General features: G+C 42.5%; 1 pseudogene; it reads left to right on the top strand.

Moving 5' to 3' along the window:
- The window catches only part of LOC129819933 (leucine-rich repeat-containing protein 75A-like), a 32912-nt pseudogene extending 18456 nt beyond the window's left edge, over window positions 1-14456 (top strand).
- The last annotated feature ends 895 nt before the right edge of the window (window positions 14457-15351 follow it).

Below are 15351 nucleotides of genomic sequence, written 5' to 3'. Positions count from 1 at the left end.
TAGAAGGGCACATCGCCCACCGCTCCCGAGTATACTACTCGCTAATGTCCAGTCTCTTGACAACAAGGTAGACGCAATTCGAGCAAGGGTTGCCTTCCAGAGAGACATCAGATATTGTAACATTCTTTGTTTCACGGAAACATGGCTCACTTGGGATACGTTATCAGAGTCGGTACAGCCACCTGGTTTCTTCACGCATCGCGCAGACAGTAACAAACATCTCTCTGGTAAGAAGAAGGGCGGGGTGTATGCCTTATGATTAACGAGTCATGGTGTGATCATAACAACATACAGGAACTCAAGTCCTTTTGTTCACCTGACCTAGAATTCCTTACGATCAAATGCAGACCACATTATCTACCAAGAGAATTCTCTTCGATTATAATCACAGTCGTGTATATCCCCCCCAAGCAGACACCTCAATGGCCCTGAAAGAACTTCATTGGACTCTATGTAAACTGGAAACCACATATCCTGAGGCTGCATTTATTTTAGCTGGGGATTTTAACAAGGCTAATCTGAAAACAAGGCTCCCTAAATTTTATCAGCATATCGAATACGTGACCCGGGCTGGTAAACTCTGGACCATTGCAACTCTAATTTCCACGACGCATACAAAGCCCTCCCTCGCCCTCCTTTTGGCAAATCTGACCACGACTCCATTTTGTTGCTCCCAGCCTATAGACAGAAACTAAAACAGGAAACGCCCGTGCTCAGGTCTGTTCAACGCTGGTCCGACCAATCTGATTCCACGCTTCAAGATTGCTTCGATCACGTGGACTGGGATATGTTCCGGATAGAATTGGACAATAACATTGATGTATACGCTGATTCGGTGAGCGAGTTTATTAGCAAGTGCATCGGTGATGTGGTATCCACGGGGAATATTAAAACCTTCCCCGACCAGAAACTGTGGATTGATGGCAGCATTCGCGCAAAACTGAAAGCGCAAACTACTGCTTTTAATCATGGCAAGGCGACCGGAAACATAACCGAATACAAACAGTGTAGCTATTCCCTCCGCAAGGCAATCAAACAAGCTAAGCGTCAGCATAGAGACAAAGTAGAGTCGCAATTTAACGGCTCAGACACGAGACGTATGTGGCAGGGTCTACAGTCAATCACGGACTACAAAAAGAAAAACAGCCCCGTCGCGGACACTGATGTCTTGCTCCCAGACAAACTAAACAACTTCTTTGCTCGCTTTGAGTACAATACAGTGCCACTGACACGGCCCGCTACCAAAACCTGCGGGCTCTCCTTCACCTCAGCCAACGTGAGTCAAACATTTAAACGTGTTAACCCTCGCAAGGCTGCCGGCCCAGACGGCATCCATAGCCGCGTCCTCAGAGCATGCGCAGACCAGCTGGCTGGTGTGTTTACGGACATATTCAATCAATCTCTGTTCCCACATGCTTCAAGAGGGCCATTGTTCCTGTTCCCAAGAAAGCTAAAGTAACTGAGCTAAACAACTATCGCCCTGTAACACTCACTGCCGTCATCATGAAGTGCTTTGAGAGACTAGTCAAGGATCATATCACCTCCACCCTACCTGACTTCCTAGACCCACTCCAATTTGCTTACCGCCCCAATAGGTCCACAGACAACGCAATCACACTGCCCTAACCCATCTAGACAAGAAGAATACCTATGTAAGAATGCTGTTCATCGATTACAGCTCAGCATTTAACACCATAGTACCCTCCAAACACGTCATTAAGCTCGCAACCCTGGGTCTCGACCCCGCCCTGTGCAACTGAGTCCTGGACTTTCTGATGGGCCGCCCCCAGGTGGTAAGGGTAGGAAACAACATCTCCACCCCGCTGATCCTCAACACTGGGGACTCACAAGGGTGTGTTCTCAGCCCTCTCCTGTACTCCCTGTTCACCCATGACTGCGTGGCCATGCACGCCTCCAACTCAATCATCAAGTTTGCAGACAACTCTACAGTGGTGGGCTTCATTACCAACAACAGCAGACGGCCTACAGGGAGGGCCCTCGGAGCGTGGTGTAATAAATAACCTCACACTCAATGTTAACAAAACAAAGGAGGTGATCGTGGACTTCAGGAAACAGCAGAGGGAGCACTCCCCTATCCACATCGACGGGACAGTAGTGGAGAAGGTGGAAAGTTTTAAGTTCCTCGGCGTACACATCATGGACAAACTGAAATGGTCCACCCATTCAGACAGCGTGGTGAAAAAGGCGCAACAGCGTCTCTTCAACCTCAGGAAACGGAAGAAATTTAGCTTGTCACCAAAAACACCCACAAACTTTTACAGATGCACAATCGAGAGCATCCTGTCGGGTTGTATCACCGCCTGGTATGGCAACCGCTCCGCCCACAACCGTAAGGCTCTCCAGAGGGTAGTGAGGTCTGCACAACGTATCACCGGGGGCAAACTACCTGCCCTTTAGGACACCTACACCTCCCAATGTCACAGGAAGGCCAAAAAGATCATCAAGGACAACAACCACCCGAGTCACTGCCTGTTCACCCCGCTATCATCCAGAAGGCGAGGTCAGTACAGGTGCATCAAAGCTGGGGCCGAGAGATAGAAGCAGTTTTTCAATCTCAAGGCCATCAGACTGTTAAACAGCTAAATCACTAACACTGAATGGCTGCTGCCAACATACAGACTCAATCTCTAGCCACTTTAATAATTAATAATTGGATGTAATAAATGTATCACCTAAACAATGCCCCTTTAAATAATGTTTACATACCCTACATTACTCATCCCATATTTATATACTGTACTCTATACCATCTACTGCATCTTGCCTATGCCGTTCGGCCATCGCTCATCCATATATTTATATGTACATATTCTTAATCATTCCTTTAGTTGTTGTGAAATTGTTAGATTACTTGTTAGATATCACTGCACGGTCGGAACTAGAAGCACAAGCATTTCGCTACACTCGCATTAACATCTGCTAACCATGTGTATGTTACCAATAAAATTTGATTTGATTTACAATGAACCCATCCTCCTATAGCTCCTGCCACCAGCCTCCACTGTAGTTAACATATACCTTTAACATAATTAGCTGGCAAACATTAGTCGTGAATTTCAAATGTTACTTGGTCACCTCTCTTTCACTGCACACAAGTGGATCGTCACATCACGATACTTCTGTTTTCTCCATGTGCTCTTTGTAAACAAACAGACCATGTCATTGGCTCAATCAGTTGCTTTAGGGAATGGCTTCAAATATGAAACAGGTGAAATTAAGAATGCAATCTGCTTTATGTAGTGCACAAGTTGACTGCATGTACAGTTGAAGTTGGAAGTTTGCATACACCAAATACATTTAAACTCAGTTTTTTTTTTACAATTCCTGACATTTAATCTGACATTAATTAAGTAAATATTCCCTGTCTTAGGTCAGTTAGGATCATCACTTTATTTTAAGAATGTGAAATGTCAGAATAATAGTAGAGGGAATGATTTATTCAGATTTATTTTCTTTCATCACATTCCCGGTGGGTCAGAAGTTTACATACACTCAATTAGTATTTGGTAACATTGCCTTAATTGTTTAACTTGGGTCAAATGTTTCGGGTAGCCTTCCACAAGCTTCCCACAATAAGTTGGGTGAATTTTGGCCCATTCCTCCTGACAGAGCTGGTGTAACTGAGTCAGGTTTGTAGGCCTCCTTGCTCGCACACACTTTTTCAGTTCTGCCCACACATTTTTTATAGGATTGAGGTCAGGGCTTTGTGATGGCCACTCCAATACCTTGACTTTGTTGTCCTTAAACCATTTTGCCACAACTTTGGAAGTATGCTTGGGGTCATTGTCCATTTGGAAGACCCATTTGTGACCAAGCTTTAACTCCCTGACTGATGTCTTGAGATGTTGCTTCAATATATCCACATCATTTTCCTTCCTCATGTTGCCATTTATTTTGAAGTGCACCAGTCCCTCCTGCAGCAAAGCACCCCCTCAACATGATGCTGCTACCCCCGTTCTTCACGGTTGGGATGGTGTTCTTCGGCTTGCAAGCCTCCTCCTTTTCCTCCAAACATAACAATGGTCATTATGGCCAAACAGTTCTATTTTTGTTTCATCAGACCAGAGAGCATTTCTCCAAAAAGTACGATGTTTGTCCCCATGTGCAGTTGCAAAACGTAGTCTGGCTTTTTTAATGGTGATTTTGGAGCATTGACTTCTTCCTTGCTGAGCAGCCTTTCAGGTTATGTCGATATAGAACTCGTTTTACTGTGGATATAGATACTTTTGTACCTGCTTCCTCCAGCATCTTCACAAGGTCCTTTGATGTTGTTCGGGGATTTATTTGCACTTTTCGCACTGAAGTACGTTCATCTCTAGGAGACTGAATGCGTTTCCTTCCTGAGCGGTATGATGGCTGCGTGGTCCCATGGTGTTTATACTTGCGTACTATTGTTTGTACAGATGAACGTGGTACCTTCAGGCCTTTGGAAATTGCTCCCAAGGATGAACCAGACTTGTGGAGGTCTACAATTTTTTTTCTGAGGTCTTGGCTGATTTCTTTTGATTTTCCCATGATGTCAAGCAAAGAGGCACTGAGTTTGAAGGTAGGCCTTGAAATACATCCACAGGTACACCTCCAATTGACTCAAATTATGTAAATTAGCCTATCAGAAGCTTCTAATGCCATGACATAATTTTCTGGAATTTTCCAAGCTGTTTAAAGGCACAGTCAACTTAGTGTTTGTTAACCTCTGACCCACTAGAATTGTGATACAGTGAATTACAAGTGAAATAATCTGTCTGTAAACAATTGTTGGAAAAATGACTTGTGTCATGCACAAAGTAGATGTCCTAACCGACTTGCCAAACTATAGTTTGTTACCAAGAAATTTGTGGAGTGGTAGAAAAAAAGAGTTTTAATGACTCCAACCTAAGTGTATGGTAACTTCCGACTTCAACTGTATTTATTTAAAAATAACAAATATTAAAATCTATTAGAAAACAAGCAGAAAAAATTCAAACTGTGTATTGACTGTATTGTAAATCATACCATGGGTATTTGAAAATACCTCGGTATGCCTATACCGCCCAAGCCTAATGTGATCTACATTACCTTCAGAAAGTATTCACACCCCTTGCCTTTTTCAAAATGTTGGTGTGTTACAGCCTGAATTTAAAATTGAAAAGTTTTTTTCCGCTGGCTTACACACAATACCCTATAATGTCAAAGTGGAATTATGTTTTATTTTTTTTAATATATATTTTTACAAATTAATAAAAAAGGGAAAGCTGAAATGTCTTGAGACAATAAGTATTCATCCACTTTGTTATGGCAAGTCTAAATAAGTTCAGGTGTAAAAATGTGCTTAACAAGTCACACAATATGTTGCATGGACCCACTGTGCAATAATGGTGTCTAACATGATGTTTGAATGAGTACCTCATCTCTGTACCCCCACACATACAGTTATCTATAAGGTCCCTCAGTCGAGCAGCGAATTGAAAACACAGATTCAACTACAAAGACCAGGGTGGTTTTCCAATGTTTACCCAAAGATGGGTAAAAACATAAAAAAGCAGAGATTGAATATATCCCTTTGAGCATGGTGAAGTTATTAATTACACTTTGGATGGTGTATCAATGCACCCAGTCACTACAAAGATACAGGTGTCCTTCCTAACGCCGTTGCTGGAGAGGAAGGAAACCGCTCAGCGATTTCACCATGGTGACATTAAAATAGTTACATGGAGTTTAATGGCTGTGATAGGGCAAACCTGAGGATGGATCAACAACATTGTTGTTACTCCACAATACTAACCTAATTGGAAGAGTGAAAAGAAGGAAGCCTGTACAGAATAAAAATATTCCAAAACATGCATCCTGTTTGCAACAAGGCACTGAACTAATACTGCAAAACACTTTTTGTCCTGAATACAAAGTGTTATGTTTGGGGCAAATCCAATAAAACACATTACTGAGTACCACTCTCCATATTTTCAAGCATAGTTGTGGCTGCATCATGTTATGGGTATGCTTGTAATCATTAAGGACTGAGGAGTTTTTCAGGATAAAAAAGAAACAGAATGGAGCTAAGCACAGGCAAAATCCTAGAGGAAAACCTGGTTGTCTGCTTTCCACCAGACACTGGGAGATGAAGTCCCCTTTCAGCAGGATAATACCTAAAACACAAGGCCAGATCTACAGTGGAGTTGCTTACCAAGAAGACAGTGAATGTTCCTGAGTGGCTGAGTTATAATTTTGACTTAAATCTGCTTGAACATCTATGGCATGACTTGAAAATGGTTGTCTAGCAATGATCAACAACCAATATATCAGAGCTTGAAGAATTTTGAAAATAATAATCGGCAAATATTGTAGATTCCAGGTGTGCAAAGCTCTTAGAAACTTACCCAAAAAAGACTCACAGCTATAATCGCTGCCAAAGGTGATTCTAACATGTATTGACTCAGGGGTGTTATGTAAATTAGATATTTCTGTATTTGATTTTCAATACATTTGCTACAATTTCTAAAAACATGTTTTCACATTGTCATTATGGGGTATTGTGTGTAGGGGGAGAATAAAAATCTATTTGATGCATTTTGAATTCATGCTGTACCACAACAAAATGTGGAATACGTGAACAGGTATGCATACTTTCTGAAGGCACTGTAAGTTTCCATAATTTCTCCCTAGCCTCATTCCTTTTAAATAAGACGCAGCCCTGACCTCAGAAGCCAACAAAGTCCCATCTCGATCCCCCTGAATCAGTAAGCTCACCTGAGAGCAGGCTGTCATTTAGCAGCCAGTCAATACTGACAGTGTGTGTGTGTGTGTGTGTGTGTGTGTGTGTGTGTGTGCACTTTCAGTGTCATTGACCCCTCATTTTTGGTGTTCTTTTAAAATTGTGTGTGTGTTAAAAGGTGTATATTTTACAAATATATGTGCTCTGGTCAAAAGAGACCATTTATTAGACTTGGAACAAGACTCTCTGCTGTGCACAAGGACATTACATCTTATTTTTCTCTCCTCTCCCCAGTCTGAAAGTCGCCCGCTCTTCCTCTCCCGTGGGCGACGCCATGGACCACTCTGGAGCGCCACTGGGTGTACCCGACATGGAGCGCCTGGCTGCCCACCTCTGTCTGCACGTTGCCTGTGTGCGAAGCCTCGAGTTGGGTTTCGCGGGCTCACGGACCAGTTCATATGAAAACTTCTCAATATTACGAATACAGCTTGTATAATATATTTCATGACTACGACCCATTGTCAGTTGAACCAAAAATCATAGTATTTCACGTTATAAAACGAAAATTCAACACTGAGCAAGAGCTTGTGTAACCCACAGAGATCAAACCCTAGATTGTTTCTAAACTCAGCAAAAAAAGAAACGTCCCTTTTTCAGGACCCTGTCTTTCAAATATAATTCGTAAAATTACAATCTTCATTGTAAAGGGTTTAAACACTGTTTCCCATGCTTGTTCAATGAACCATAAACAATAAATGAACATGCACCTTTGGAACGGTCATTAAGACACTAGCAGCTTACAGACGGTAGGGAATTAAGGTCACAGTTATGAAAACTTAGGACTCAAAAGAGGCCTTTCTACTGACTCTGAAAAACACCAAAAGATAGATGCCCAGGGACCCTGCTCATCTGCGTGAACATGCCTTAGGCATGCTGCAAGGAGGCATGAGGACTGCAGATGTTGCCAGGGAAATAAATTGCAATATCCGTACTGTGAGACGCCTAAGACAGCGCTACAGGGAGACAGGACAGACAGCTGATTGTCCTCGCAATGGCAGACCACGTGTAACAACACCTACACAGGATCGGTACATCCGAACATCACACCTGCGGGACAGGTACAGGATGGCAGCAACAACTGCCCAAGTTACACCAGGAACGCACAATCCCTCCATCAGGGCTCAGACTGTTCGCAATAGGCTGAGAGAGGCTGGACTGAGGGCTTGAAGGCCTGTTGTAAGGCAGGTCCTCACCAGACCTCACTGGCAACAACATCACCTATGAGCTCAAACCCACCGTCGCTGGACCAGACAGGACTGTCAAAAAGTGCTCTTCACTGACGAGTCGCGGTTTTGTCTCACCAGGGGTGACAGTCGAATTCGCGTTTATCGTCGAAGGAATGATCGTTACACCGAGGCCTGTACTCCGGAGCGGGATCGATTTGGAGGTGGAGGGTCCGTCATGGTCTGGGGCGGTGTGTCACAGCATCATCGGACTGAGCTTGTTGTCATTGGAGGCAATCTCAACGCTTTGCGTTACAAGGAAACATACTACTCCCTCATGTGGTACCCTTCCTGCAGGCTCATCCTGACATGACCCTCCAGCATGACAATGCCACCAGTCATACTGCCCGTTCTGTGCGTGATTTCCTGCAAGACAGGAATATCAGTGTTCTGCCAGGGCCAGCAAAGAGCCCGGATCTCAATCCCATTGAGCACGTCTGGGACCTGTTGGGTTGGAGGGTGAGGGCTAGAGCCATTCCCCCCAGAAATGTCTGGGAAATTGCAGTTGCCTTGGTGGAAGAGTGGGGTAACATCTCACAGCAAGAACTGGCAAATCTGCTGCAGTCCATGAGGAGGAGATGCACTGCAGTACTTAATGCAGCTGGTGGCCACACCAGATACTGACTGGTACTTTTGATTTTGACCTCCCCCCTTTGTTCAGGGACACATTATTCCATTTCTGTTAGTCATATGTCTGTGGAACTTGTTCAGTTTATGTCTCAATTGTTGAATCTTGTTATGTTCATACAAATATTTACACATGTTAAGTTGACAGTGAGAGGACGTTTCTTTTTTTGCTGAGTTTAGTTAGTTTGGTCTCCATGGTGTAACCCACAGAGATCGAACCTTAGATTGTTTCTAGTTAGTTTGTTTTATATTCATGGTGAAACCCATCTCCAGCACAGCTAGGAATCTCTCCAGAGGAAGGAAGTTACACCCTACTAATGCACAGACACAGTCACCTCCCCTAGCCAGTTGTCTCCAGTTAGTAACTATGTGCTATATGAACACTAGTGTCTCAATTTTGGTGAAAGTCACAATATACAAGGGATGCATGTTCAACTATGTTATGCTCCGGGTGACGTTTTCCTTAGGTGCAGATCCAGGATCAGCTTCCCCCCCCCAATCTTAACCTTAATCATTAGTAGGGAAAATGCATCAGCGACGAGGGGCATCTTCATCCTACTCACTCTGTTACACAGGCACTGCTACTGCTGCTGCTGGCCACGGTGCCCTGCCCCCAGATGCTGGCGCTCAACGGCAACCAGCTGACGTGTGCCGTCCTTCGCCAGCTCACCGACACCCTCAAGGACCCATGCTGCTTCCCTGCCCTCACCTGGATGGACCTGGGCATAAACGTGGACATATTTTCCCTCCCTCAGCCCTTCCTCATGGGCCTAAGGAAGCGCTGCCCCAAGCAGTGCAAGCTGCCCACCATCCAGGAGCTGGCAGAGGCCCAGGGACAGGGGGGCCATGCCCATGGAGAGAACTCCAACGGCAGGCCACTCAAGGGGGAAAGCAGGGCTGGAGATTGGGATGTGACCTCTGGTGAGTGGCAAGGACGGAGGATACTGGACGATACTGAGGAAGAGGAGGAAGAAGAGTCAGAGGACGAGATATGGGACTGTAACATGAGGAATCCAGTGAATGGAGACGGAGGACGATTTAAAGAGAGTGGCACAGTGGCGTTGGCAAATCATCATCCAGCCAATCCAAACAGCCAATAGGAAGGGGGATTGATGATCACGGGTCCCCTTAGTCAACCAATCAGACCTGAACATTTTTGGGGGGCTGTATATTGAGTGAAGTGAAACATTCAGAAAGTTGCAGATAGAAACGTCTGAATAGAGCTGACACCATTCCCTATTTGCCAGACATAATGGGACCCATCTCGTCCAAAAGGTTGAGTCAAGTTTGCCAAAAAGTACCTGGATGATCATCAACACTCTTGGAAGAATGTTCTACAGACAGATGAGTCAGAAGTATAACTTTTTGGACGACATGGGTCCCATTATGCCTGTTGAAAACCCAGCACTATATTCCACAGTAATAATCTTATACCAATGGTCAAGAATGATGGTGGTAGTGTGATGGTTTGGGGATGCTTTGCTGCCTCAGGACCTGAACGACTTGCCTTAATAGAAGGAACCATGAATTCTTCTCAAATGTGACGTTTTGAATGGCCTAGTCAAAGTCCAGACCTAATCCCAATTGAGATGTTGTGGCAGGACTTGAAACGAGCAGTTCATGCTTGAAAACCCACAAATTCGTTGAGTTAAAGCAGTTCCTCATAGAAGAGTGGGCTAAAATTAATCCACAGCGACATGAGAAACTGATCAACAACTACAGGAAGAGTTTGGTTGGAGTCTTTGCAGCTAAAGATGGCACAACCAGTTATTGAGTTTAAGGGGGCAGTTACTTTTTTACACAGGGGCATTGGGTGTTGCATAACTTTGTTAATGAAATAAGTGTGTCATTGTTGTGTTATTTGTTCACTTAGGTTCCCTTTATCTAATATTAGGTTTTGGTTGAAGATCTGATAACATTCAGGAAAAACAATATGCAAAAGTAGAGAGCATTAGAAAGGGGGCAAATACTTTTTTTTACAGCACTGTACATCGAGAGGAGCCCCCTGTAGAACATCGTGAATTTAGACTCCCTGTTCTTTCAGGGGTATGTTCAGAAGGGTGCAGCGTTACAAAACTTTCTGATAAAAATGCATTTTGTAGAACAGAAAGCATTTTCCCTCGTGTAATTAGGAATCATGCCAGCTCTATGTATATATTTTTTAAAATATGAAACGTTTTGACGTTTCAACTCACTGAATGTATCATTGATGTGCCCTGTGTCCATGTCCATGCCCTCTAAGTGGGATGGATCCAACTGTATGCAGCATATTTAGGACAAGAGAATAAGCTGCATTCAATGGGCATTGCAGTATGATAGAACTGGAATGGAAGCTATAACATGTAACTTTGTCGGTCATCACACCTAACTAGAACACAAAGAACTTGGCACATGAAAATGAGAGAGAGAGAGACAGTTTGGAATGGATCACGTACTGTACAGTACCTCTTGCTTGCTCACTCTTTTTTTGTGAGATCTCTGAATAGAGAGTTGGTGAAGACAGTGAGTGGATGCTGTGGGGACTTCACACTCTGCTGACTACAAGTTTTAGATGAGAGACCAAGCAAGTCCTATTCTTTAACTTAGATTTTTGGATGAGATGAGTTCAACATATAAATTATTAATTTGTAGACATTAGCCTATTAAATACAAACCATCCTAGGTTTTGTATTGAAGTCAATGTACCCAGAGGAGGACAGAAGCTAGCTGTCCTCCAGCTACACCACGGTGCTATCCGACAGAGTGCTGTTGAGGCTACTGTAGACCTTTTGAAGAATAGTGTGTTTGAATCAATTATTTGGTGATGTGATTATATTTAGTATAGTTTTATCTAAAAAGGATAACTTTTTAAATGTTTTACCATTTTTATTTTCTATGAAATTCCCTGAGGAGGATGGTCCTCCCCTCCCTCCTCTGAGGAGATAGGCGTGTGAACTACCGGCCATAGCGATAGATTTCAGTAAATATCATTACATTTGAAAGCAACCAGAGCTTTAAACCCTAGGCCTATGTATTGTCTATTTTTAGTTGACCCCTGGTTGAAACAATAGCTGTTCATGACTTTGCAATGCTATATAGGCCTAAATAGCATCATTGATGATTTATGAGTGATAACGTATGGTCACATTTCCTCTGCTCTGCTAAACCTACCCTTTGGAATGAATTCGATAGTAACAATGAATCTATTTAGTTTAAGTGGATATTTCTCAACATTCATTCTCACGATATCACATAGCTATTGGGCTGGGCTTGGTTAAAACCCTGGATGAGAGATCAAACGGTAGCTGTAGATAGATAAATTCTCCAGTAGGAGTTAATGCCCAGCCTATTGTTTTTTTATGATAGTGGATATAACATTGAAGTTCTGATGTTGTTTTAAAAGGTACAAATTCAGCATAATTTATACACGGTTTGTCTCTGTTACCATAATAACATAATCATGTGGTTCAAATTTGTCCATCAAAACAAGAGTTTTGAACAAGATGACTTTTTTCCACGTAGATTCCGCGTCACAATACGTTGACAAATTACATTGAAACAACATTGATTCCACCAGTTTGTGCCCAGTGTGTTGTCACTCATTGTCATCCATTGCCAAACATGAGCAATGGAGACACAAACAGATCTGGGACCAGGCAGTAAGTACTTCCCATCTGGTAAGGTGTCATTTTAACCTCCATCAAGCCTGTCAAGCAATGTTTTGGGAACGTATGTTCTTAGTTTCACATTGGTTGTGGAAACAAAGTCATACGTTTCCTGACCGGTAAAACTGTATGTTTTTTTTTAAACGTTCTGAGAACAGAAGTGAACATTTCGACTGTTCTGGGAATGTTTATTTTTAGGTTGCAGGGAGGTTCTAAGAACATTTTACTCTGGTTCCTTAACAGTTTTCCATTAAGGTTTTATTAACGCTCTGAGAATGGAAATTATTGGTTATTTTGAGTTTTTTGAATAACTTCCTTAACTTTCACTGAATGTTAAGATTATTTTCTTTAGGAATGTAGTGAAATAAAAGTTGGCAAAAATATAATTAGTAAAGTACAGATACCCCCAAAAACTACTTAAGTACTTTACACCACTGTGTATGTATAACCTACACCGTATTCACTACAGTGTCATGACTTTCCTGTGAGGATCCAAATTGATCAGATCAGCTTTGCAATAAATAACTTCAACCAGACCCCCTCTCACCCGCAGAGGGGGGAGAAGGGAACTGGTGGGGATTGACAGCTCACACCCTGATGTAAATCAAGGACAGAACATTCAGCATCTATATCTCCAATGTTCACCACAGGAATGTGCCTTTGCTTCACAGACATTTTCCTGCCGAAACTCTAACACGTTCTAAAGCGAATACTGGAACAATATTTCTAATATAGAACGTGGGGAATGGTCAGATGTGACCTAAAAGAACACTGATGTCGGTTTGGTTGTTATTTTGTGACGTCATAAAAAATGTTGTACTGTAGAGGAAATACTGTAACTTAAAGTATACATACTATATGCACAAAGTTTGCATCCTCTGCATTGTGCGTTAAATATGAAAAATTATTTGAGTTTTTGATATGAGAGGGATATGATTTTAGGAGATTATACAAGCGTGACGCGAAAAGGTCCAACCAACCCCCTTTCCAAGAAGGCCAGGTTCCGAAAGAGATATATGGCGAACCAAGGCATTTCCATGTAAATACATTCACGATTTCTTTACTCCAAGCGGGCGGCGGTTCGTGTGCAAAGTATAAGTGAGAGTAGTTTCGAAATGTACCAGCGTTAAGTGTCTCTGTTTCTCTCTCTCTCCATGTCTTTTGTAACAAGCTGCCATATTGTTGTCAGTCTGCTAGGGACCTGTTTCTAATGTATTAAGTGTGTATGTTTATCCTGTGTTGCCATTTAGTTAGCTAGTAAATAAATAATTAAACCATTTTGTTTAGTACTGAATCATAAGTAAGGCTCAGGTTCTTGCAGATGCAAGGAGGACACAACTGTTCAGAATGATGATATGAGGTTATGATTGATAAGTTGACTGTTTATGGATGTAATAGGTAAAGACCTTTTAGAGTTTAATTCAGGACATGTTAATTAACTCTTTAAAGAACCACTCTTGTGGGGTCCCAAATCCTAATGAGTTAAATATTACATGAACGTAAAGTCACGACAACAGGCACAAACACATAGTCCTGAGCTGTGTTTGAATACTCATACAAACTGCACTAACCGTACTATTTGTGAAGTGAATTGAATATATAGTAAGCTTATTGGTCATAGTATGGATATAGTTAGTATGCCAAAAGTTCCCGGATGTTGTACTAAATTCACCAAAATATGAAGTATACACACAGAGGACACTATTTCCGTACTTTAGGGCCCATAATGCAGTTCTTAAGGAAATGGGCGTGGCTTCACATCGTTTTCAGATTTGAAGGAAATGGCGGAAAATATGCAGCCGAAGTACAATGAGAGCGGATACTCAGTAAAAGCATTGAAGATGGGTCGTGGCTGGGTCTTCCAGCATGACAACGACCCGAAACACACAGCCAGGGACACTAAGGATTGGCTCCGTAAGAAGCACCTCAAGGTCCTGGAGTGGCCTAGCCAGTCTCCAGACCTGAACCCAATAGAAAATCTTTGGAGGGAGCTGAAAGTCCGTATTGCCCAGCGACAGCCGCGAAACCTGAAGGATCTGGAGAAGGTCTGTATGGAGGAATGGCCAAAATCCCTGCTGCAGTGTGTGCAAACCTGGTCAAGAACTACAGGAAACGTATGATCTCTGTAATTGCACAGAAAGGTTTCTGTACCAAATATTAAGTTCTGCTTTTCTGATGTATCAAATACTTATGTCATGCAATAAAATGCAAATTAATTACTTAAAAATCATACAATGTGATTTTCTGGATTTTTGTTTTAAGATTCCGTCTCACAGTTGAAGTGTACCTTTGATAAAAATTACAGACCTCTACATGCTTTGTAAGTAGGAAACACTGCCGATTTTGCAGGTTATCAAATACTTGTTCTCCCCACTGTATATAAAGCAGCCCGTGTAATCATCTGCCAGAGAGTAGTCCCAATCGGCCCGAGCCTCAAGTAATACATTTTGGGCCAGATAACTCACACAGGAATCAGCCAGAGCCCAATCCCCGCATCCTAGCCATAAGTAATACTGTCGAAGGGCCACATGACTTCGGCCGAGTCTGACTCTCAGCCTAGTGCCCCAACTCTCAGCCGGAATCGGCCTAGATCCACTGTGCTAGCTGGGTCTGAATTTCCGAGCAGAATTTGGCACTTCAGATTGAATTTAAGAACACAATTTTGTAATTTGTTATGCTAAGTAGCTAGCAAGAGGTTGCATAGCAACAACATCGCAACAGCATCAAGTTCCGGTAGACTGGCAAAGAGCTAGTATGCTCAACTGAAAGGATACTGTTTGTTTACAGTATACTAAAATGAACTAATAGTACATACTTAATGAGTATATACTACATACTATGTAGTATACAGTATGTTAGTATGGGTATTCGAACACAGCTCTGGATTACAAAACTTTTAATGGAGAATCTCCATTGAGAAGGTTTTTTAATCCTGGTCTGTATCCACAAAGCATCTAAGAGTAGGAATGCTGATCTAAAATCAGTTTAACCTTTTAGATAATAATAACTGTTCTATAGTTTGCATGGTGCCATAGTATTAGCATTGTAACGGCTCTCTTTCGGTGAGTGAGTTGACCAAGGCGCAGCG

The sequence above is a fragment of the Salvelinus fontinalis genome, chromosome 2 (genome assembly GCF_029448725.1).
Source record: "Salvelinus fontinalis isolate EN_2023a chromosome 2, ASM2944872v1, whole genome shotgun sequence".
NCBI lineage: Eukaryota > Metazoa > Chordata > Actinopteri > Salmoniformes > Salmonidae > Salvelinus > Salvelinus fontinalis.
Note: the sequence above shows the minus strand (reverse complement) of the source record. Positions and strands in the feature narration are given on the sequence as shown.